The sequence below is a fragment of the Schistocerca nitens genome, chromosome 7, assembly GCF_023898315.1.
Source record: "Schistocerca nitens isolate TAMUIC-IGC-003100 chromosome 7, iqSchNite1.1, whole genome shotgun sequence".
NCBI lineage: Eukaryota > Metazoa > Arthropoda > Insecta > Orthoptera > Acrididae > Schistocerca > Schistocerca nitens.
The window spans coordinates 620451490-620478226 of record NC_064620.1 but is presented as its reverse complement, the minus strand read 5'-3'; positions in this window follow the sequence as shown (position 1 = coordinate 620478226).

The following is a 26737-nucleotide window of genomic DNA, read 5'->3' as shown; positions in this document are numbered from 1 at the left end:
GATGTTAAGTCCCATAGTGCTCAGAGCCATTTGAACCATTCAATCGAATATTTCTTTGCACCTAGAGGAAACTAGCCGCTTTCCTTCGCTGCATTGTTGGAGCTTTATCCATCACAACCGAGTGATATTGCGTACTGTCCATTGCTTGGTCGAATCCGGATGAATAGTTTGCATCAGAACATTATATTCACAGCCGATGACCGTGTTCTAGGACGAGCGCATTTACGTGTTCACACGTGCTCTACTGTTGTTATTAATGTAACGCCAACACGAAACACTCGTTCACAACACCTGACGACTGTAGAACACTATAACGCTAGAAAATACTACTTTACTACAAGGCTTAACAGCCGCGACACCACGTGGCGCTGTTTATCCATGGCGTGGTAACAGGGGCGCTGCACCAAGCGAACTGGTCGTGGCGTGGTGGGGAAAGCCGGCTCACCATTTTTGTTACCTGGACAACAGGGTCATGCCTCCACCGGTGAGCCAAACAAGTCGCAACTAATTTTAAACGTACTATACTCATCAGGCTTTAATTGTATAATAAAAACTGCGCTCTACGTACTAAAAGATTTTTACAACAAAATTTTTTATTTACTAATATAAAAATTTGTGTTATTTATTGTGTATGTGAAAGACCTTACACATTTTATTATTTAGAACCAACATCCAACTTCGCACCATGCAGACATTTGTCTAAATCAGTCTGCAATTCGTTCTCATGCTTTGATCACTGTCTTAGCTGGTAAAATACATTATGACCTCCAAACAATCTAAGAGGGCTCCATAGATTGTGTCCCAAATAATTGACCGGAACATAAATTAAGATCTGCAGAGAGCCTGTAACGCTCGCTTGGGGATCCCAAGATGTCACTTCGTTTACGCTAGATGACATCCTATCAGTTATTACGAACTGTGCTCTCTGTGACAGGAAATCGCAAATCCAGGCGCAAAACTGGTACGATACTCCGGAAACAAGTAATTAGGTTAGAAACCTTTTATGGAACGGTGTCAAAAGACTTCTGGAAATCTAGGAATATGTAATCAATCTGAGATACTCTGAAGACAACACTCAGAGCGTTGTGTGAATAACGAGGCAGTTGTTTCACAAATACAATATTTCCTTCATCCGTGCCTCTTATGTCCCAGTAGATCGGTTTTGTCGAGGACATTTCATAGTAATGGAAGACAGTATATGTTACAAAAACCTATAACAAATGTTAGTTGTAAACCCTGCAGATACACGAGTGGACAGGATAAATATTGAAGACTTTGGCTTCCAGTGGATTTCGTGTCAGTTTATGCATTGCCATAGTATATTTAGTTGTTGCCGAGGTAACATAAAGCTGCAAAATTATTCTTCCGCTAAGATAATCTTAAGTATGGAAATTTGTGGTAAGCTCTTACGGGACCAAACTGCTGAGGTCATCGGTCCCTAAGCCTACACACTACTCAATCTAACTTTAACTTATCGCTATAGGCAACACACACACCCATTCCCGAGGGAGGACTTGAACCTCCGAGGGGAATGAGGGAGGGGGGAGGAGCTGCACGGACCGTGACAAGGCACCTGAGACGGCGCGACTAACACTCGCGGCAATATAATCTTAAACAGGATGACACAGAATACGTGTTTGAAAGTATTTGTCTTCTGTGGTTTAATTGTATGCCGTAAATGACTCTCCTTGTGATATTGCTGTGTTGTATCCCTGCAAGTTCTATAGCTCACTCACCGATGTCTCAGTTCGCATTTCAGAATGAAAGCTCTAACTTCGGTACTCCGTTTGTTGATGGCGAAGGCATTTTACGCTAATCGTAGGGTTGAGACGCACATTCAGCAGGACATTTCGGCCAAGAACAAAACCCCGGAATGCCCATTTCTCGGTGAGATTCCAGTACAGAGCTGAAGTAAAATTGTAATGACTACAGTAAAGCAACCTCTGATACAGATTTTTCTGTAATGTCAACCCTGTTGTTTAACAGTTTGCTGAATTGTTTCCAAAAGACAAAATATCTACATGGTTCCAGAAAGGGTCACTCAGGACGACCAGTCTCAGTTGTAGCCCTAGGGAGTGTGCGAGGGCGAACTTATTCAGTGAGGAGTCCACGACATCAACAATACATTCAGCACAGTAACTCAGGATGTCACGACGAAGTCTCCAGAGATTAATGAAAAAGAAACTATGTCAACGGTGCCATCCATTGAAGAACAGGGGTGTGAAGCGGCCATAGTCTTTTGGAAATGTGATGACTGAGGCCTCTGAAAATGGCATCAGACCTGTCTTACAGATGAACCACACTTTCGTCTCCTTAGGTACATCAACAAACATAACTGGCACTACCAAACTGCCGAGAATCCACATTTTCTAGCTACTACTCGATCTCATCAACAAAAAGTCACTGTCTGGTGCCCACTTAGTACACAGTGTACTAAGTTGCCCATTTTTATTTCGGGGCCTATTAAAGCAGATCAATAAAGCTAGGTATTACAACATGAATTTGTACCGGCGACACGATGCGACGCAATGCTTCGAAACTACTGCTTCATGCTAGACGCAGCACGTTTATATCGTACTGCGGCCGTCTTAGATTTCTCTCGAGAGACATCCAGGGGTCAGAGCATTGCCCTGGCACCTTAGCATTCACTGTGCATGGTTTAGAATGACGCCGTTATAGTGCCGATATCAGGTGGGGGGGGGTGGGGGGGGTTTGATTATTTCACATGAGATTATCAGAAGGACAGACCCTTCAAAAATGCACCTGCAACAATCCTAGATGTTGGTGCTGCGGTTTCCAGAGAAATTCGAGCATTCTAAAATAATGATAATCAGAAAGTCATCACGGAATTCAGTTCAAGGATCTAAACATTCATTTCTGTAGAAGGGAAAACTTTGAAAACCTTCAGTATTTAACTTCAGGTTGCCTGCTATAGCATGAATGTGATGGCAACAATCTATAACCCTTTATTTTTCGCAATAGTCAAAAACCTCGTAACACTCATTTTGCGCCAGCCTGTAAGTAGGAGCCGTGTACTCGTATAAGACATGGGATGCTGTGGAGTTGCAGGAAATTGTGGAACTGTATGACAGGGGAGTTGGACGCGGCGTTCCAGAGAGAGAGAGAGAGAGAGAGAGAGAGAGAGAGAGGCGGCGATCGCGACGGCGTCGTTGTCGAAGACCACTGCCGGAAACAATTTTGGAAGGCGCACCCTGGGGGAGAATACAGTGTTATAGCAGGAGCGGCCGAGGCCGGGACGAGACGTCGGTCAGCCCTGTAGGCGGGCGACGGTGCTGTCTGGGGCGACAGCGTAGTGCGCACGCACTCTGTCCGCATGGCGGCTTTTTCGGCGCGACAAGACGCGGAACTCACAGGCTGTCCTACAAGGGTAACGCAGATACTCCTCATCACCGCTTTCGTCCACGTCATTGGTACATGGAGCTTTGGCCAGAAACGAAAGTGACAGAAGCTGGAGCTCCAGATGGCCAAAGGTTTATATAAAAAAAAAAAAAAAAAAAAAAAAAAAACAGTAGGAGCAAGTAGGACTCGCACTCTGAGGGTTCACACAAACTTAATTATGTATATAGACAGTTCATCCATCGCGGCAGTCGACAGTCTGTTATCGGCACTGATACTGGCAAGATGCCATTCCTGGGAAGTCCAAGACTTTTGAGAATGCTTCAATTATAAGTTAAATATCGGACAACAAGTGAGAAAAGAAATATTTTTTGTGTGATATAATTACAAATTAACGATTTTCAGATATTTTTCCTTTGCTTATGCGGTGAAACATCGCACGTTTCCAATTTCACGATTCCAGGTCAAGGGAAAGTATCCTATAGGTATTGATGAGTGAAATTCCGAGTATCAAAATATATGACATACAGGGTGACAATTATTTAACTCAATGAAAAAAAACGTAAATTAGTTACATACTACAGCGTACACACATTTCATTCAACATGTAAACGTCACTACAGATATTCGGATTTAGTTATGACATGTGCGGTATGCCTGCATCCTTGGGGATGATGTAAAGCAGGTCAATAGCAAAATTCTGCAAGACTCGCTGAAGTGTCGGAAAATCGATGCTGTCGATGACCCCCTGAACGCCTGTTTTCACATCAGCAGTTGTCTTTGGGCTATTGCTGTACACCTTGTTTTCAACATAGCCCCACAAGAGGGAGTCGTAAGTGTTCAGATCCGGAAAATATGGTGGTCAATCGAGGCCCATGACAATGACCTTTTGGTACCCAATAGGCAGAATGTGGTCCCCAAAGTGCTCCTGCAGGGCATCAGACACTCTCCTGCTCAGATGGGGTCGAGTTCCGATTCGCATGAAGCACATTCTGTCGAAATTAGAGTCATTTTAGATGACAGGGACGAAATCATCTTCCAGAACCTTCACGTACCATTTGGTAGTCACCGGGCCATGAAAGAATATCAACTCGATTATTCCGTGACTGGGCATTGCTCACCACACAGTCACCCGATGAGGGTGAAGAGACTTCTCAGTCCCCCCAAATGCGCGACTTTTGCTTATTGACGAATCCATCCAAATGAAAGTGGGCTTCATTGCTAAAACAAACCTCGCATGCGCGTACTAATTCCCATCATGCCCGCGGCCGACTGTGCAGTTTGGGCGTCCTAACTCAAACCGTTGAGAAGCTACTTCGATTTTATTTCACATAGTTCAATAAGTGTCACCCTGTAAATCGCTGCACCTTTTGACTGCATTCATCTAGAAGTTTCCATTTTTCGCACCGCCAAGGGGCCGTAAACTTTAGTTTGTGGCAAAAGATACAGAAATTTCAACTTGCAACGCCTACCAGTTCCTGAGAAAAACGGTTTTCAACAGTCAGATAGGCAGACAGACGGAAAGACGGACATCAAAGTGACCCTGTAAGGTTTCCGTTCTTGCCGACTGAGGTACGGGACCTGCGAGAAATGAACCGTTTATAATAACATTGTTTCCAGGCAGCATTTGGTACAGCGGTACATATAGTCTGCGACGGTCGTTCGCTGCAGTAGCAAGAGGAGAACCGCACCGGAAACAAGTGGCCACGAAACCCTTAACAATTTTGTATTTGGGAAAATGTCAAAAACTCCATCTGCCACAGATCTCTAGTTCTAATTTGCTTACCCCAGAGTGTCTACCGATAAGGTACACCCATGATTTGTGTCACATTACCGAAATTCCTTTTATTTAGCCAGTAGATAGCCGCATTTGGTATAAGAGGAGCTCCAGGGGAGAAAACATCATTATGACAAATATACATAGGTGGGCGTAGTACCAGACGCATCGCAGGACGCCCCAGAAACAGCGCAATCTTCGACGACTACAACCTACTGCCAGCGGCAGCCGCCACTCGCATCCCCAGAAGCACGCTCTACAGATCCACGGTTTGGCCGCTGCTTGACAGCAAGTTTACACCGGCTGGACCATGCATTTGCCAGCCACCAGCCGTGATTCGGCTCTCTCTCTCTTGGCGGGCTCTTCGAGCGGTTCCGCTGCTCTCTGACAAACCGTGAGACCGAACACTACGGGATGAAGCCAGCACCGTACGGCGCGCTCTCCGCTCTTGTCCACCGCCGCCGCAAAGTGTTGCCTCCGGTTGGCTGTCACATACGGCCTCGACGCTGGCTTCAAGCTGTGGCTGCCCCGCTGTGGCACAACAAACTACTGTTTTCGCTGTCGGCCTGCTTTTCGACCCGCCGTGTCACCGATCCTGACTGCTTTGATGCTTGGCGCACTCTCTACCCTGGCAGGAACACATCACCAGCCCTGGCGCCAACTGTCGTTGTGGTCTTTAGTCCGGAGATTGATGAAGCGCTCCAAGGCTTTCACTCCATCCAGAATTCCACATCCAATTGAACGTGCTTAATGCACTCGTCTCTCGTTCTCCCTCTGCAACTTTTAACCGCCAACTTCCCTCCAGTATTAAACTGATAAGTCCTTGAAGACTCAGAATGTGTCCTATAACTGACGCTTACAACTTACGCCCCCATTTTATTTCCTCCCTAATTCCATTCAGTATCTCCTCATTACTATTTTGTTCATTTGTAGGTCCATAGTAGGCTGTATAGTTATCCTCTATTTGTCGTGCGATTGGCCAAGTTTTCATGTCTATATAAATATGTTGTCGCTTTAACCTCTTTAATTACTTGCTATTGCTCATATAAAATTTTGTAGGATGAAATGTAGAGAGAGGTCTACAACTTCTGAAGAAAATAGTTAACTATAACTTTGTCTTACAAATAAGGATATGTTCATTTTACAAGCATAACACTAGCGTCTGGATGTTATTCGGCTGTTTATTTCAGTTTTATTATCAATAACGTTGTACTTATGTGATTTAGGTTTTATTGGTGATTTAACTATGGTTACATTTAATGCTGGTTGTTATAAGTACGACTTAGGTACAATACATGTAAAGTAATGTGTTGTTTCATACATTTAGCTAGCATTTCATTAATCTTTTTTGATGTGTACACTATGTGATCAAAAGCATCCGGACACCTGACTGAAAATGACTTACAAGTTCGTAGCGCCCTCCATCGGTAATGCTGGAATTCAATATGGTGTTGGCCCACCCTTAGCCTTGATGACAGCTTCCACTCTCGCAGGCATACGTTCAATCAGGTGCTGGAAGGTTTCTTGGGAAATGGCAGCCCATTCTTCACGGAGTGCTGCACTGAGAAGAGGTGTCGATGTCGGTCGGTGAGTCCTGGCACGAAGTCGGCGTTCCAAAACATCCCAGAGGTGTTCTATAGGATTCACGTCAGGACTCTGTGCAGGCCAGTCCATTGCAGGGATGTTATTGTGGTGTAACCACTCCGCCACTGGCAGTGCATTATGAATAGGTGCTCGATCGTGCTGAAAGATGCAATCGTCATCACCGAACTGCTCTTCGACTGTGGGAAGCAAGAACGTGCTTAAAACATCGGTGTACACCTATGCAGTGATAGTGCCACGCAAAACAGCAAGGGGTGCAAGCCCCCTCCATGAAAAACACGATCACCCCATAAAACCACCGCCTCCGAATGTTACTGTTGGCACTACACACGCTGTCAGACGACGTTCACTGGACATTCGCCATACCCACACCCCGCCATCGGATGGCCACATTGTGTACCGTGATTAGTCACCCCACACAACGTTTTTCCACTGTTCAATAGCCCAATGTTTACGCTCCTTACACAAAGCGAGGCGTGATGTGTGACTTATGAGCAGACACTCGACCATGAAATCCAAGTTTTCTCGCCTCCCGCTAACTGTCATAGTACTTCCAGTGGATCCTGATGCAGTTTGGAATTCCTGTGTGATGTTCTGGATAGATATCTGCCTATTACACATTACGCCCCAGTTCAACTGACGGAGGTCAGTCTGTACGCTTTTGTGCTGTACGTGGCCCTTCAAGTTTCCACTTCAACCACTTCGCTATCAATATGTACAAGAGCCAAGAGGGAATAATAAGAGTGGACGACCAAGAACGAAGCTCTCGTATTAGAAAGGGTGTTAGACAAGGCTGTAGCCTTTCGCCCTGTTGCTCAGTCTGTACATAGAGGAAGCAATGATGGAAATAAAAGTAAGGTGCAGGAGTGGAAGGAAAATTCACGGTGAAAGGATATCAATGATACGATTCGCTATTGACATTGCTATCTTGAGAGGAAGTGTACGAGAATTACATGATCTGCTGTACGGAATGAACGGTCTAATGAGTACAGAGTATGGATTGAGAGTAAATCGAAGAAAGACGAAGGTAATGAGAAGTAGAAGAAATGAGAACAGCGAGAAATTTAACATCAGGACTGATGGTCACGAAGTAGATGAAGTTAAGCAATTCTGCTACCTATGCAGTAAAATAATCAATGACGGGCGGAGCAAGGAGGACATCAAAAGCAGACTAGCAAAGTCAAAAAGGGCATTCCTGGCCAAGAGAAGTGTACTAATATCAAATATCGGCCCTAATTTGAGGAAGAAATTTCTGAGAAAGTACGTGTCGAGTACAGCATTGTATGGTAGTGAAACAGGAACTGTGAGAAAACCGGAACAGAAGAGAATCGAAGCAATCGAGATGTGGTGCTACAGAAGTATATCGAAAATTAAGTCGACCGATAAAGTAAGGAATGAGGAGGTTCTGCGTAGAATCTGAGAGGAAAGGAACGTGTGGAAAACACTGGTAAAGAGAAGGGACGGGATGATAGGACATCCGTTAAGAGATGAGGGAATAAATTCCATGGTACTAGAGGGCCAAAACTGTAGAGGAAGACAGAGATTGGAATACATACAGCAAATAATTGAGGACCCATGTTGCAAGTGCTACTCTGAGATGATGAGGTTAGCACAGGAGAGGAACCTTTGGGGGGCCGCATCAAACCAGCCAGAAGACTCATGGGAAAAAAAAGAAAAAAAAATCGGAAACAGTGGACTAAGGGATGTTCAGGAGTGTGGAAATCTTGGGTACAGTCGTATGACACAAATGACACCCTATCACCTGACCACTTTCGGAGTCCATGAGTTCTGCGGAGCACCCCATTCTGCTCTCTCACGATGTCTAATGACTAATGAGGCCACAGATGTGGAGTACCTGGCAGTAGGTGGCAGCACAATGCACCTAATATGGAAAACGAATGTTTTCGGGGGTGTCCGGATACTTTTGATCGTATAGTGGACGTCTTAATTACTTGGTGCACTGACATGTTTTACACATGTGGAACACCAAAATTTAGAGGTTTGTAGACCATAGAGAATTGTATACCGCTGATTAGAAAAAACGTGATTTGTAAATATTGTTTAATGTATAACTACTCTATGTCTTAAACTGCCACATTTTATGAATGCAGGTACGATATGTTCACGTGTCACTAGTAGCTAAATTTTCTTCCACAGTAGCGTCTCTCTCTTTCTTCGTAAATAAAGAAATGTACTTTACTTTAGTCCTGTTATAGGTTTCTTGTGCAGTTATATTACATTTAGAAATAACTGGAATATCTGCAAGTGTAAAGCAGACATACTATGCATTAACTATATTTTATTGAGTTGGTGTATTTCTATACCATGGGCATACGTATTGCATTTTAGATAAGGAATATTACAATACCCACACCTCTCTGAACCCTACTGTCCCTAATGCCCACCACGTTATCCCCACGCCATGTTGTTTTTATAACTGCTAGGATTCTACGTCCAGTACGTTGAAACACTGTTTTATAATGAGTGTTTCACGCATAATACCTTGACGTTGTAACTCATGGTTCATTAAACTATTCTGACGTTGTAACAGACGTTTCACAAAAATCTATTTTTAGATATAAGATTAAATTACGTTTAGTGACACGTCAGCAAAGTATACAATGTACATATAAGTTCATTAGCGATGGCCATCTACCTTATCTTTGAGTGTATGCTCTGCTATAAATTAGAACAACTGATTTCTGCCACAGTCTGAATATGGAAGTCTTGTGGTTTACACATGAGATGAAACGGTTATTTGCTTCTAGTCTGATGTTTTCGATCTCATATTGTTATGCAGATATATTATTCCACGTATGGATGCACGTATGGAATGGTTTATTCGATTGTACGGCACAAAACGTAGGGTCTATAACTTACTGCTTATGAATAAGTAAGTGATACTGCCTCTATGGAATGTAAACACTACTACTGTTATGATTAATGATATTCCACGATGTATATATTTTAATGTAATACTCCTCCATGTTCATATATATTTGTTGATGCTGAAAAATAAACCGCAATTGCCCAAACGACGAATAATAAAAGATAAATATACGGCCTACTAAGGGCAACGTTTTCTTTCTGAAAGAAATCTCCTTATCAGTTATGACAACTACCATTTAATTTTCAGAATTCTTCTGTTGTATCACAATTAAAAAGCTTCCATTCTCTTCATGTTTGAACTGGGTATCGTTCATGTTTCATTTCCGTGAAAGGCTTCACTCCAGACAAATACGTTCAGAAAAGAGTTCCTAAAACTTAAAGTAAAATTCTGTTTAAACAAATTTCTCTTCTTCGGGGACTCCTTTATTTTACTGTTATTCTTCTGTTTATATCCTCTCTAATTCAGCCACTATAAATTATTTTACTGTCCAAAAAGCAAAACTCATTACTACTTTAATGTCTGATTCCCTAATCTAATTCCACAGCACCTCCCGATTTGATTCCACTACTTTGCATTACTATTGTTTGCTTTTCAATATTTATCTTACATCCTCCTTTCGAGACACTGTCCATCCAGTTCAGCTGCTCTCCCAAGTCCTTTGTTGTCTCTGACAGAACAACAGTGTCATCGGCAAACTTCAAACCTTTTATTTATTCTCCCTGAACTCTAATTCCTACTTCAATTTTTCTTTGGTTTTCTTTACTGCTTCCTCGATGTACAAACTGAAAAAAATCGGGGATAGCTTACAACTGTGTGTCATTCCCTTCAGAAACACTGCTTCCTTTTCATACCGCTCAAATCTTATAAATGCCGACTGGTATTAGTAAAAGTTGTAAATAGCCCTTCGCGCCTTGTTTTTTACTGCTGTTACCTCGAGAAAAATAAAGTGTGTATTCTAATCAACATTGTGAAAAACTTTCTCTAAATTTACAAACGCCAGAAATGTCGGTTTGCCTTTACTTAACCTGTCTTCCAAGATACATTGTAGGTTCAATATTGCCTCACTTGTTGTAACATTTCTCTGGAACCCCATGTGACCTTTCCCGAGATCGGCTTCGACCAGGTTATCCGTTCTTCTGTAAATAATACGTGTCAGAATTTTGCAACCATGGTTTATTAAATTGATGGTTCGGTAATATTCATCATTTCCAGCACCTGCTTTCTTTGGAAGATGATTTATTACAGTCTTTCCCTGTATTATTTCCCCTGTCTTATATTTCTTGCACACCAGGTATAATTTGTTTAGTTATGGATGCCTTTCCCAAACATACCAGCAGTTCTGAGGGAATGTCGCCTGCTGACGCCAACTAGACGTGGGTGAAACCATTCTTTTCAGCGACTTTGTCAGAACATCTGACTCACTGGAGTGAAATAGCTCTTTTTAAGGATTCTCCACTCACCATACAGTTACTAAAATAAAGTAAGGCACCTTGACTTTTTAATTCAAGATCACTGTACCTGTACTTTTACCTTATTTGTTACATCCATTCTAGTTCTAAAATTTCCTAAAAGTTTTACATATCATCTTCATTAAAAATTAAAAATATCGGTATAAAATTATAAATATTTTAATAAAGTTGGGTAGTTATAGAAATAAAACTCCTTCTTGCTTTTTTCACAACTCTATTGAAAACAAGATACAATATAAGAGCTACAACATAAATGAAATTAATTTCCTATTTCCTGAAAATATCTACTGTGGTCATTTACAAACAAAGCCACAATAAATGTGTCCAGGAGTAAGGAACTGAGATGTTCTGGGCACGCAGCCGGTTGTCGTCATCAGCACTTCACGATATTTCGACTGGGAACCTGCCAGTCATCCTGAGGTGAGCCATCAGTCTCCTATGGCACACCGGAAGATGTCTGGCAGGCATCAGTCGAAATATCGTAGAGCGTTGTTGACGGCGACCGGTTGCAAGCCCAAAACTTCTTCCAACACTCAGTTCGCCGAGAAAATATTACAGTCAGAAGGGAGCTAATCTTTGTTATTTTTTATAAACAAAATTTGATCAGTTTTACTCCAGGTGAGTCGGTTCGTTTTCTCGGTGCATCTCGGTGCATAGCTACACTCACAGTGCATACGCGTAGCTGCAGTATACAGTCTTTTCGGAACGAACTGGTCAAGCGATGTCAACATGAGTTATCCTCTCATCTCTGCTTGTAAGCAAATATTCCTCAGATAAAAATTTGTCTAGTTCGAAAATCGCCATAAGTCTCAGACCGTGGTTCCTTGGAGCTGGCTGATGATATAATCGCCGGTTGCGGTGGCCGAGCGGTTCTAGGCGCTTCAGTCTGGGACCGCACGACTGCTACGGTCGAAGGTTCGAATCCTGCCTCGGGCATGGATGTGTGTGATTTCCTTTGGTTAGTTAGGTTTAAGTAGTTCTAAGTTCCAGGGGACTGATGACCTGAGACGTTAAGTCCCCTAGTGCTGAGAGCCATTTGAACCATTTTTTTGATGATATAATCGAATTCCGCCTACACTGCAGAATTCGCACGGATCACGGGGGTAACTGGTTAGTGATTGTTCTTTTTTTCATTTTCCTCTGTTTCACAAGTTTTCTTATTACTTCTACTCTTTTCGAAGAATTACCAATAGTTCTCTGTACTGCATTCCGTGTGTCACAACGATGTTTAAAGAATAGGAAAAGCATACGATGTGAGGAAGGTTCGAAAGCGTGACAGCTGATTTCATGTTTGAAGCACTGTACGTTATTACGACAGAGATTTTAGTTTGGTGTTATAGTAGGTAATATCAACATTTACTCAATTTGGAATACAGGATCATTATAATTAAACGTTTGCTACTACTTACCGCATGCTACCCAACTTTATAGGAAATATGTTCGGAGCTTGCGCTCCAGGATTTGGGTTTTTAGTAGTGCCAGTGTCATGACGTTAGGCGCCGATACTGGTACGGATTAACTCGGGACCCAAGATCCAAGACACGCAGCATGAACGTCACATGTCACTGTCATCTGCTTCGCCAACATGTGACCCCTGCTGCACGGGAGAGGTGCTTTGGACTCGTCTGTTTTGGTGCACACAGTAGCTCCATCTCACATTGCTCGCCAGGTCACTCGGCTGCTACGTAACGCATTTGGAGAAAACCGAATCACTTCCAAGTTATGAGGCCACCAAGATCATTAGATTTGAACCGGTGTCGTTTCTGGCCGTGGCTTACCTAAAGGACAGATTTGATCAACGGGACACTAACACACGTTGGAATTTGAAGATAAGCAAAGCGAGGGAGGCAACCAACATCATACCTAAGCTGTTTCGACCAACAGTAGAGCAGTTTCTAGTTCGGTTCCAGGCTGTTGTGGGTACAGGCGGTCGTCACAGTGAGCAACGTTTCTGTCCTGCAACCTACAACGTAAACATGGTATGCAATTAACGATGTCACCTTCTCATCTGGAAATTAAAATGGGTTTCTTTCAACGATTTACTTGTTATTTCTATTTCGCACGTCCTTACAAATGTTTCCACAATGTCTCATTGTCCTACGATTACTAGTTTTTCTCGGGTGCCCCAACAAGTACCGAAAGTCTAAACATAACTACCCTATGCTTTCTGCAGTATGTCTTTCTTCATATTGGAAGAATTCACTAAAGTACGTCTCTGAGTCTTCTCATCCAGAAAATGTTTCATGAGATAAAAACCAATATTATTTGTAGTTGTTCACCCATCTTTACCTTTGCGGCTATCAGATCATTTTCAATTTCACCAAATAACTGGGAATTAGAGATTCTGATAACCTTTCCCGAATTTGTAAATTATAATTTCGGCAAAACATATTTATGATTTTTCATGATGTCATTTATATAATGCCATACCTTCATTTAATGTGATCTGCTTTATAACAGTGACAGATTTTCTTTTGGGTTGTTGTAAACGAAAATCGGTTGGAGTTGAGGGCATCAAAAAAGAAAATAAATTAGAATGTGTTCAGGATTGAAATTACAATGGCGGCCTTGGTACAGATTTCGATTAGCTTTGACGTCCTGGAAGGAGAACTTCATCTGAAAGGGAAGGAGGCATCAGCGAGGATAAATCGCGGGAAACGATTTCTCAAATATCTGCAGAAAACTCATCGTTCGGCTGCGATCTTGATCTGTTTCCTCACCCACACCGTTCAAGAGGTACTGCTGGATTCCTGGATATTAGACATCTCCTCAGGTTTCACGAGAAAAAAAAAGAAAGAAAGAGAGAGAGAGAAGTTATCCGCTGGCAGTAGCGGCATTTTTCTTTTTTTAATCGTTTTTGGTGAAATGATTCAAAATATCTTTCGTAAGTCTTCTAGGTGAAGGCTGTGTAGTTATATCCTGTAGCACTGAACAGTAATGTCTCCGAATTATACTGCTCTCAGTATCGGGTGAGGTATTACACGTAAAATGTAAACTTCCACGGCCGGAAATGTTACAGTTAACAAAATATTTTGGGCTATTAAGACTTGGTCGAATGGATTGCACCTTAAAACCTAACGTTTCGTTCCATCTGCGGTGGACTTTTCGAGGGAGATCGAAGTATATTTAAATGTCCGAGTAACGAGCCAGGGTGTGAATTCTTTGTTGATCCATCATGGACTGTGGGACAACGGCTGACATGTATTTCTTGATGTAATAATTTACCAACAGCCGTATGTATTGTAGAAATTTATTTTATGTACTTCTTATGTGCTACCAGTTTCGGGCTATTTAGCCTTGGTCGAATGGGGAATGAAGATGTCATCAATGTAATGCCGAAACTGGTAGACATAAGAAGTTCATAAAATAAATTTCTACAATACATACTGCTGTTGGTAAATTATTGCATCATGAAGGGTGTGAATTGATCATTCAAAGAAGCTACGATTCCTCTTGAAAATGTCCTCCGCAGATGGTATTGACACGTTGGGTTTTAAGCTGAAATCCATTCGACCCTGGCATTATAGTCAGGAACATTCTGTTAATTGTGACGTGTTACATGTCACGCATATTACTAGATCGACTTTCCCATTCCGCTGACGCAGCCCTCTGCCGTTAGAGGATTCCGAACTGTAGCGTGTAAGATGGCCTGCGTAACGCAAATATGCCGGTGCGTGAGAAACAGCATACTGCAATCGATTTTATAAATACTCAACAGTTCGTCCACACATGGAACACCTTCTCCCTCAACGTTATAATGCCAGACCGCACACGACGCTGCGAGATCTGCAACAATCCAACGCCTTGGGTTCACAGTCGTCGATCATCGTCCATACAGTCCCGACTTGGCCCCATTCGATTTTCATCTGTTTCCAAAACTTGAACAACACCATCGAGGACATCACTTGGATAGTTATGAAGCGGTGCAAACAGAGGTGGGGCTGTAACTTTGACAACAAAGTCGAAGTTCTATAGTGACGATATCAACAAACTGATCTCTTGCTGGGAAAAATATCTTCGTCGCCAGGGTTCATATGTTGGGAATTATATATGCAATGATGAAGAATGAAGATGTAAAATGTTAATACAGTTCGTTTTATTTAAAAACTTAAAGAATTTTCATATAAAACATTTGGAGGCCTTACATTTTAATAAATATATAATAAAATATAATATATAATAAATATATAATAAAATACTATAACATCATATACTATTATATATATATATATATATATATATATATATATATATATATATATATATATATAATACAATTAAAATATTAAGTATTAAGACACAATTTCTTAAGTAGTAAAAACTTAAAATGAGAACAAGTGTACGCACACTGTATTATGTAATACACACATGCACTAACATGTGTGTAAAATTTATTAATACATAGCTTCATTTTAAAATAAATAATACTCATCCTGAACTGAAATGGAGAACACTGTGTCAAGAAGGGATGAGGTCAAACTGCGAACTGTGTCAGGGAGAGGGGTAAGATGGCTGCAGCCCGTATCAATGAAAGGGCCAGGAGCACAAAGAGTGACGCAAGGGGGGGGGGGGGGGGCTCGTGTGAGTTTGTGAACTCTCACTCACTGTCAAGTGAGCTGCAGTGCGCTCCTTGCAGGCTGTCTTCGCAAATCAAGAGAAAAAAAAGAGAAAGCATTTTCTACACTCATGAAGCCCTCAAATAACTGACTTTTCTCCGCTTTCCACACCTTCCATGGCTGACGAAAGCTACTCACAACAGTAAAGTATATGAACACCTACATTCACATCGTCTACACCATACTTTTCTGCAACTTGGGAGACATTTCATAATACAATGCTCTATGGCACAGTGACTAATCCAGCGTGTTGGGTGAAATGCTGCTGTAGCAGCCTGTGATAGAATCTCGGTTTCACTCACTTTCATCACTGGGCAGACATTTGGATCTGAAGAGCTAGTGCTCCATTCTTCTGACTCACCAACTGATCACTCTGTAGAGGGAGCCAGTACTCTGAATCAGTTCAGGAGCCGATCGTCCATCTATAGCGCAAGCTGCTAAGCAGGGAAGGACTTTAACTGTGTCTTGTGCTGCTAAACCAAAGAAATAAGTTGTCACAAGCAATGCGTCGCCTTTCTTCCAAGAATTCCCAATGAAGTTACCAGAGCATTTCAATTACACCTTCGTATCGACTGTTCGATGAAATAATTCCAATTTAATGAAAGCAGGTACTGACAAGTCTGAATTTAACCAAACTGTCAGTATTTGGCAATTGTTACTTATTCAACAGACCTGATGTATTTACAATAAGAGGAAAAACTGGTAGTAGCCAACCTTGACGAAGATCAGTTTGTATCCAGAGAAATGTAGGAACATGCGAGGCAGTATTGAGCCTAAGACTGGTCATAGAAGATAGGTGAAGGAAAGGCATACTTACGTTTACACCTTTTGTAGATTTGGAGAAAGGTTTCGACAATGTCGTCTGGAATACACTCATTGAAATTCTGAATGTAGCAGGGGTAAAACACAGGGAGGGAAAGGTAGTATACAACTTGTATAGAAACCAGGCTGCAGCTGTAAGATTTGAGGGGCAAGTAAAGAAAGCAGTGGTTGAGAAGAGAGAGAGAGAGAGAGGGAGACGGTTATTCAGTCTGTACGCTGAGCAATAAATAAAGGAAAGCAAAGAAAAATTTGGGAAAGTAATTAAAATTCAGGAAGAAGAAATAAAAAAGTTGAAGTTTGCCGATTACACTGTAATTCTCGCAGCGGCAGCAAAGGACTTGGAAGAGCGGTTCATCGGAATGGGCAATGTCTTGAGAGGAGAATATGAGATGAACACCAACAAAGCAAAATAAGTGTAATGGAATGTAGTCGAATTTAATCAGGAGATTAGATCAGGAAACGAGACACTAAACGTAGCGTATGTCTTGCTATTTGGGCAACAACAAAACTGATGATGGCCAAAGCAGAGAGGATACAAAATGTAGAAGCAATGGCAAGTAAATCGTTTCTGGAGAAGAGAAATATGATAACATAGAATATACAGTGTTAAGAAGTCATTTCTGTATGCATTTGTCTGGTGTGTAGCCGTGTATGGAAGTCAGATGTGGACTACAAACAGTTCATACAAGAAGAAAATAGAAACTTTTGAAATCTGATTCTCAAAATTAGATGGATATGTCATGTAACCAATGAGACGGTACTGAATAGAACTGGAGAGAGAGGGCATTTGTATCACAACTTGAGTAAGAGAAGGAATCGGTTGGTAGGACACATTTTGAGACATCAATGGATCATCAGTTTAGAACTGGAAGTGGGGGCGGGGAGGGAGGGGATGGGGGGGGGTTAAAATTGTAGAGGTAGACCAAGGGATGAATACAGTAAGGTAGCGCAAAAGGACGTAGGCTGCAGTAGTTATTCGGAGTTTAAGAGGCTTGTACAGGATAGAGTAGCATGGAGAGCTGCAACGAACAAATCTTCGGACTGAATACCACAACAACAACAATGTGCTCTTCCCACTTGTTACGATCCCAGAATTCTTTCGAAGTCTGTTGTCACTCCTACGTGATAAGGGCTCCAGACACTGCAACAATAGAAATGGTCACAATAGCGTCTCGTATGCGATTTCCTTTACGTATGCATTTCATTTTCATAGAAACATTCCAATAAATCTAAAGCCTCGACTCGCCTTCCTTATACTGGTTTTTACGTGACCATCTCATTTCATATAACTTATTATCTTTACGTAAATAGGCTTGGGACGTGACTTGCCCAGTATGTTAATCAATAACACAGCTCTACAAAATAATTTTTTTTTGTTGCCAGGGAAGTTTGAACGAAAATGGGATATTGTTATGATACTCATTCCGAGTATATTTGTACTTTTTCCAAATTGGCTCTGGTTTTTGAGATATAGGTTATTTGTGGAAATGAGAGTTTCATGTGGATAATATCGACTGCAGGGTCCATATATGGTGTAATGTATTTGCTACCTGTTTTTTAATTAGTGATATTGTACTATCTTTATTAAACAATTGTGCTCAGGGAGTGCATCTGTGTGGTTGAGGATTACATCATGCAAACATCACACTGTCAGCATGTGTTCAGTCCTGTTTTGCGGTGCGTGTGTTGAAGATATTGAGGGTTGTGCAGATTTGAATTCGGCGGTACTCGACATTCATTTGTTGGCCGAGGTAATCCCCGCAACAGCCGATAGGTAGCGTTCAGTGTAAACAAGAAAAATGGCGATGGTCGAAAGTCACACACATGTGCAGTGCAGCTTCAAGGAGTTAGAACCTTTTCATCGTGACGTAGCAAATAAGAGGTGAGTATTCATTTCACACAAAACAATTAATGATGTTTGTTGGATGTGATTGACATGCAAATACAAGAAAGTTCTGCATAATATGTAGTATTTGTGCAATTTTGTTTTAGGAAAACATGAGTTCTTCACGCCGTCTTTGCGTGAACCATCCAGATGAGTTCTGCTACATTTGTGGTGAATACGTTCTTCAAAAGAACAGGAAGAATATCACTCCTTTTGTGAAGGAAGCGTATCTGGCATATTTCGGAATTAAACATGGAGATCAAGACAAGGCGTGGGCACCCCATAAAGTTTGTAAATGCTGTGTGGAGTGCTTACAGCAGTGGACAAAACGAAAAAGGAAAAGCTTAAACTTCGGAGTGCCTATGGTATGGCTAGAGCTAGGGAAATTCGTGTACAACAGACCCAGGACAGAGCTCACCTAATGTAATGGAAGACAGTCACCACATAGTCCTCGACGACGGCTCTCCTGTTCTGGAGTCTCTTGCAACAATAGTGGCTCACGTAATTCTTGCCACCAAAAGTGAATATTTGTGTTCGGTCGATATTTCATCAAAAATCAGGATAAGGTAACTTTTCCTGTTATTTGGACGATGGAAGCGACAACAAGAGACGTGGAATTCTTTCCTAAAAGTCATTGGAACATAAATAACAAAAACTGGCACTCTTTCAAAAAGTAATAATAGAGTTGCTGAAGTAAGTTTACCCGAGAACGGCTCAGTGTAAGTATCTTACTACACATTCTTTAGAATATTAAATGCGAAAGACTTCTAGTGTCAAAAGCGACATTTAACTTAGTTATATGTTAAGAACTCCGTGGTACGGTGGAATACAGAATACTCACCAGTGACTGCCGAACGTCGTCTAGAACGAAAGAAGGGTAAAATCTTCTCATCTGTGGAAGATCACCCGTGAAACTGGGATGTAAATGCTCGAACTAACATGTTTTAAAAATTGTGAAAACCTCTTAAGTGGATAAATTCCCGCCCCCCACCCCCCCAGCAGTCATCACATATGATCATTTCCTAAGGCCCCCGTCTTAGATGAAATGGATAAATTATATACGGAAGTCCTCTACGAATTCAGTCCTTGGAATGTATTATGCTCACTGTCCTGTTCTCTCTCTCGTGACAAATCGTCCCTTCACGACTTTTCTACGAACCTTATCGACATCTGAATTAGAGTCTGCTACCCCTCTGAATAGTTCAAATTATGGTTCCAGTTCCCTAATCTAAATCGGTGCCTGGAAGTCCAACTTCCTACATACCTATCCCGTTGTCGGCTTCTCGGCGTTTACCAAAAGAGCTCTTGAAAGACTTATTTTGTTTTGTGTTCAGATCTTTCCAAAGTGCAGTACCAAGTGTGTAAGAATAAAAAAAAATTACTCGTACAAACTCAAGAGGACTCCCTAAACGCTTAGATCAGCGCACTACTCTGTTTTTAATATACACACGAGATATGAAGAACATCATTACACCAGTGGTTAAATCTCTCCAGTATGCAAATGATTTATCGCTTTTCTTCTACACTTAAAGACCAAATCTCTATGCCTAATGTCAGGCAGAGCCATTTACACCTTCAATGACTGTATGACGGCCAACGACCTAACTGTTTGACTAAGAAATTTTCTACAGTTGTCATCAGCCCACTCTGTAACCACGAAAAGAAGCAGCATTAACGCAATATGACCTGCAGCTGGAACTTGACGGTGTGACCACTGTAAGTCTGTCTTCGTCCGCTGCATCATCGATTAGAATGATCGTTGTACCGTAGCGTTGCGAAAGGTGCACTTCATCAGTTTGACTTAGTAGAATTCGGGTGCAGGCTTGTGGGCCTTGGAGAAAAGCGACCATCTTACAATAATATCTTACTAGGAGAAGTTGTTGACGCCCTGCTGCATGTCGATGTTAGTACTTTCAAAGATATTTTAATAGCCAAGTAGGGCAGCAGCCCAATACAGATTAATCATGCTCCTGCGACAAATGAGGGTGTCTTCCACAACAAGGTCTGCATTGGAAATGAGGAGTGTTTGCCCTCTGATAGTGAAAGCATTCGGCTCAGTGCACAGTATCTACAGTTAGGTTCAAACAGATACATCCATAGACCAACTTAGAAATCCATTCCGGTATCAGATGTAAAATCTCACTATTTACAGTACGATGAAAAATTGCTTTTGCACAATGAGTTCCAGTTTCATTGTCTACTTTAAACTTTACTGACGCACTTTGTTCACTTTTATATTGATTGCTTTTAATTTCAAGAGACTTCAGCAGAAAGATGCGTATTACTTCTCCCGCAGCTGAAGTATTCATAAGAACTTCGTCTGCCGCCACCTTGATCATATTTTACTGCAGAAGCGGCAGCGATTCGAGATGCTCTGACATTACGTATTTATGTGAGGCTCCAGAACCTGCTGTAGTCTAGCAATCAAAAAGCGTGTTCCATTCTGTTCAGATTAGAGTGTAACAGTAAGATGAATATTCAGGTATTTGAAATTTTACGATAAGCATTGAGAAATAAACGAAAAGGCATGAGAATTTCATTCCAATGGGCCACAGATCATGTATGGCTGGCTTAGGGCACTTAGTCGGAAAGCTGGCGAAGAATCCCAATGGTTCTGGATGTGCGACGAACGTCGTTCTACCATCCTCAGATTTCCAGCTGTGAACGACACTGCGATCCAGCCAGTAATTAGGAGGTTCTTCTGTTTTCGAGACTTTCAGTCTAGCAGGAAGGTGAATTTTTTTTCTTATTCGTATGAACCATAAGTTCATCCTAAGTACTTACATTTGGTAGATGTCAGGGATATCCGTTTCTGCGAGTGTCAGAACACAAGAAAGAAGGAGACGCAAGTAACCATATGTTTACCTACAAGTACTTGGAAATACATCAAAACTCTTTAGTGCAAAACCTTGTGAAATTGAAGATTCCCATTCCAACAAGTGCTCATGTTTTGTTATATCATAGGGATCCTTAAACATCTTCCCCACTCCTTCTGATGCGTTTACGCTACGTACTAATTTTATTTTCTTCTAGCTCAGAAAAGTAAATAAATTCGCTGTCCTCGATTGTGGCTTTACTTCACACCACGTGCTTTCTGTCCATCACGTACTTTCGTTTCTGAAAGCTCCCAGTAGGTTTGACTGAAGAAACATGTATATCGCAGCGTTAGCATGGTTTTAAGAAATATAGGTAATTTCTGTACTTTTGGACTGGATTGACTGTAGAAAATGCTTCAGAATGTTAATATACCCTGCGCTATAGAGAAACAGATCATTTATTTCCTCAAAACAACACAGCGATGCTTTTTATAGGTGTAGCGCTATGTCTCCATTCGGCACATTCACAGCAGAGAATACTAGACGTATAAGAGAGCGAAGAAGAGAAGGTGGAATATGATGACAAAGATTAGGCATTTCCAATGAGGTAACGCACCAGAACACCAAAGTCTATGCCAACGGAACATTAAGGATGTTTCATAGTGTACATCTACCTGAGATGTTGAATAAAACTTGTAAAAGTTGATTATGATTGCGTTGCCTGGTTTTAAGGACTGTTCTTCATATCACATTTGTGTAGTGCACTAAATGCAAAATAGGTATTCGTTTCAGAGAAAGAGCAAGAAGGAACTGTTTTTTCAGTTCCATAAAAAATAGAGTCAACGATCTTGCCGCAGTGAAGGCACCGGTTCCCGTCAGATCACCGAAGTCAAGCGCTGTCGGGTTGGGCTAGCACTTGGATGGGCGACCATGCGGTCTGCCGTGCGCTGTTGGCAAGCGGGGTGCACTCAGCCCTTGTGAGGCAAACTGAAGAGCTACTTGTCTGAGAAGTAGCGGCTCCGGTCTCGGAAACTGACACACGGCCGGGAGAGCAGTGTGCTGACCCCATGCCCCTCCATATCTACATCCGGGGTGACGCCTGTGGGCTGAGGATGACACGGCGGCCAGTCGGTACCATTGGGCCTTCATAGCCTGTTCGGATGGAGAGAGAGAGAGAGAGAGATAGCAAATAGAAGAAACTGTATAAAGGACCATATACATAGGGACTTGCAAAAGTAAGTGACACATGTCGGCCCCTGCTTGTGCAACAAGTGTGACGCATTTTCAGAAGACAGTACATGCTCTGGGTATCTTGCAGACACAGTTCTCCAGTGAAATCACGCGACAGCTGGACACGTACTCCAAGTTTGAATTACGCGGGACAGTACGATCATTGTGGGCATAACGTCTGACACACAGGTTAGCCGTGAATTCTGACGCTGTATGGACTACATTCAATGTCGCGTTCAGCAACAGTGAAATTCTGCCAACAGTTTGACCAAAGCCGGACAGATGAGGATCATGCTGATCGCCAATGGAGGCCATCGACTTGTACGTCTGCCATAGACGACGATGTGAAGGTACCGAGGAACTGATTCACGCCAGTCACAAATTTTCGGACGATGAAGACATTTACACACTTGTTCTACAATGGCTGCGTGGCCAGGAGCGGGTTTCTATAGTCGATAAAGTGAGCGACTCTTAAAACATTTCGAGTCTTGTTTACAGAGCTCTGATGATTGTGTTGCAAAACATTGTCATGTAGCTGCGTTTGTTTGAAGTTTAATGCAGTAATCAATATAATATACTTGGCGTGACATAACAACGTGCAACGTACTTTCTGAAGGCGCTGGAGTGAACAGTTTTCTGATAGTATTTTATGACATAATAATTAACTAACGTTTTGCGCTACGTACGTAAAATGTTTATATATTTCAGTTGTCAGATTACAAATAAAATATCTAAAGATAATCCGTGAAAATATGTCATTATTAGGATGTAAAACGAGTTTGATGAATGATGTAGCATATATGAGTCTACTTGCCCTAATACTTTTATGATTCATAAGAATTTTTTTAAAATTTGTTATTTCAGTCTTATTCGGTCCCAGAACATTTAATTGACAATCAATACAAAATTTTCGTTCGCAAAACCCAAGCTCTGAACCGAGGAGAATAAATAAAGCTCCTGTTTGAAATTTTATGCTTTCCCGGAGTAATCAGAATCGATAGTCTCCTCAGGGGCCTGTATATTACGAAGACCTGCAACCTTGGCATCAGTTTTCAACAGGACTCAGCAACAGGGGTTCTGATAAGGATGGGGAACAGCTGGATCGCCGAAATACTGAATGAAATTGATTTTATAATGGGGCAGCCAACCTGAGGTGTCATTCAAGAAAGCCCTTATTTGCTTTACACGAAATAATAGTGTGGTTGTGCGAAATACGGTTTGTTATTTATAAGTGAATACTCTTGTTAATCTCTGTGTGTATGCATTTCATTCTCTCTTGAATACTACTTCGTGTTTTCTGAATACATTTGATATGTGAAGAGTCATTAGCTCTAAGTATTGAACATAGGTGAAACAGCAAATTAATTTAAAACCATTGTATACATTACTTATACAATGTTTTCTCTGCATATATGAGTTGACATTTGTACCACGCAGTTTGCAGTATGGCTCAGTAAACCCAAGCGAAATAATGTAGTAATAAAATTAATAAAAATGCAACAAAGTAAAGGCTGTGTGTGTGTGTGTGTGTGTGTGTGTGTGTATGTGTGTGTGTGTGTTGGCTGTCCTACCTATGCCTTCTCTATATAACTCCATATTTTACTTCCTCTGCTCCCCATTTGATTAAAGTCGACTTGAGGGCTAATATGAGAGGACTAATAAGAATGTCGTTAGATTAACGACCCCAAGAGGGAAACGAAACCGGTGCATCAAATGTATCTAATGCCAAGCAGCCTACATCTGATGTCTTAATGAGATACAAAGTATTCTTTGAGTTTTGGCCGAGAAAGAAGAGAAGGCCGTGTTGGCGAAGCGGTTAACGCGCTAGAGTTTCATACATCTCGAGCTGCTGAGATCCTCATTCAACGTTTTCACCTGAATTTTATTCATTTTCTCAGTCCACTTCAAGCAGGTGCCGGAATGGTTCACCTGAAAAGGTTATGATCCGTTTATTGCTACACCTTTGTGCGATCCGAACGTCGACGAGACGTCAAACGCAAATTTTCGTTCTACTTATCTAGAACATCACAAAGTAGGACCGAGCGAGGTGGCGCAGTGGTTAGACACTGGACTCGCATTCGGGAGGACGACGGTTCAATCCCGCGTCCGGCCATCCTGATTTAGGTTTTCCGTGATTTCCCTAAATCAGTCCAGGCAAATGCCGGGATGGTTCCTCTGAAAGGGCACGGCCGACTTCCTTCCCCATCCTTCCCTAATCCGATGAGACCGATGACCACGCAGTCTAGTCTCCTTCCCCAAACCAACCAACCAACAAAGTAGGATAAAGTTTGAGCGCAGTTCTAGAAATCCCTTTAATCAGTTGGCAACTTTTTGGATCCTTAATCGATAGTTTGGATATAGAGTTATCAAGTTTACATCATCTTAATTCCTTCCTTCAGCCTACTAAAAAGTTTCACTATTTTATTTAGCGTTGAAAAGTAAAGAATAAAGTTAATGCCTCATAGGGTAAAACTGCCAAGGTTATCATTGATATCCATCCAATATCCCTGAGTTCATGATGTCTCCCTTAGGTACTAGACGTACCCTAGCAGCAGTAACCCTAATGAGTTTCCTTCACTTAATAATTCAATTATGAATCCATCGTGATCAAACATTTGAGACTCGAAAAATAAGTTATAGTTGCGTTTACTGTATGTCCTTATCCGTGTTACACCAGTTCTCAATTTGCTCCCGTCGCAGAATGAGGAAATTCTGTGGTCTTTCAGCTCCTTTTGTGTAGTCATAGATCTTGCAATTTATATACACATCACACTTAAGCAAGTTTACATAATTATATTTCAGTTACGCCTTTGTTGTTATTGCTGTATCACTACATCCAAATTAGAACACTGAAGATTGTAAACTCGGCAACACGCAAATAAGAGTTAGAAAATCTAATCTGTATCGTTATTGCTCGTACTTACACCCAAACCTCCAGATATCAGACACTCAGATCGGTACCAAACGTTGTGTTTCAATAGAGTACCAACCAAAACACCGATTTAGTTCGCGCTGGGTGCTATCGTCCAATAGAACATTCATAAACGATAATTAAAAGTAACACCAGCACAATGGAGTCTAGGAGAAGCATATCTGTGATAAAACGCCACAGAGAGCTGTGGTAGGTGAGTGGGTAAGGCGTTAGCTCCTCGTCTTAAACTTCCCGAGTTCGAAGCCCACTGATGACGATTTTTGTAAAAACAGTTTACGCGTGATATTGTTATAAGGGATACCATATTCCTGACATGTAAAAGAACGTTTCGGAGTTTGTAACAATGTTATTTTCTCTGGCCACATTATCCCATTACTACACTCCAGGAACTAAGGAAAGCGTAGGGGGTGCAACGAACATAGTTTATTTATTTTCCTTTTCTCTCATTAATACCACCGAGAATAGCAGGTTGATACTCTATCGGCACACAACGTTTGGTATTGATCTAACTGTTTCACATCTGGAGGTTTGGGTGTTAGTGATAAAATGCTATGAAAGGGGGGAGGATCATCACATAGAGCCGACGACGATGTAGTTCGGCCACACATGTTGCAAGGTCTTGACTTCCAACGCCTAAAAAAACATATGTGACATATTTTCCTGAACCTGTAAAGCACTATAACACGTTCCGAAATACTTCACGTTAATGATAATGCTAAGCCGAGAATCACAGCCAGTATGAACGTTCTTACTACGGACTATTTCACTTCTATCTCCCACTACGTATGGTCGTAAGTAGTGGAAAACAAACTACTGATACTGTCAGGGAATAGTGATGATGATATAAGAAATGTGTTTTTTTTATTTACTTATTCTTAGCATTCTTCTCACATGCATCTGACAACGTATTTGCCTTCCCTTCCACCTTATTGTGGAATGAACCCAATCACTTACGGTAATAAGGCAAGTTGGTTCGTACATCCAGAGAAAACTGATTATTTAATTTGGATGCTCGTTTTGCTATTGCAGTTTTACATTTACATTGAAAACGATTCCATAATTACTGGACCTAATTCGGTCAGTTCTGATCCTCAAAAAGAAAAAAAAAGACATTGGACATAAGGCGATCTATGTGGATAGAACGTAAAGCGAAAAACTTATCTACGATGGCGTTAGGTGGGAGAGTTCCGGATGAGACATTTAACTGACTTATTTGCTTGGGATGTATGTTCAATGCTGTTTGCAGAAACGTGCACACACATGAGATGGAGTTCTAATTTAGCAACGTGCATTCTCGATTACCTATCTGCACTGTGGTTTTGTGGAAACAGTTTCGCATGA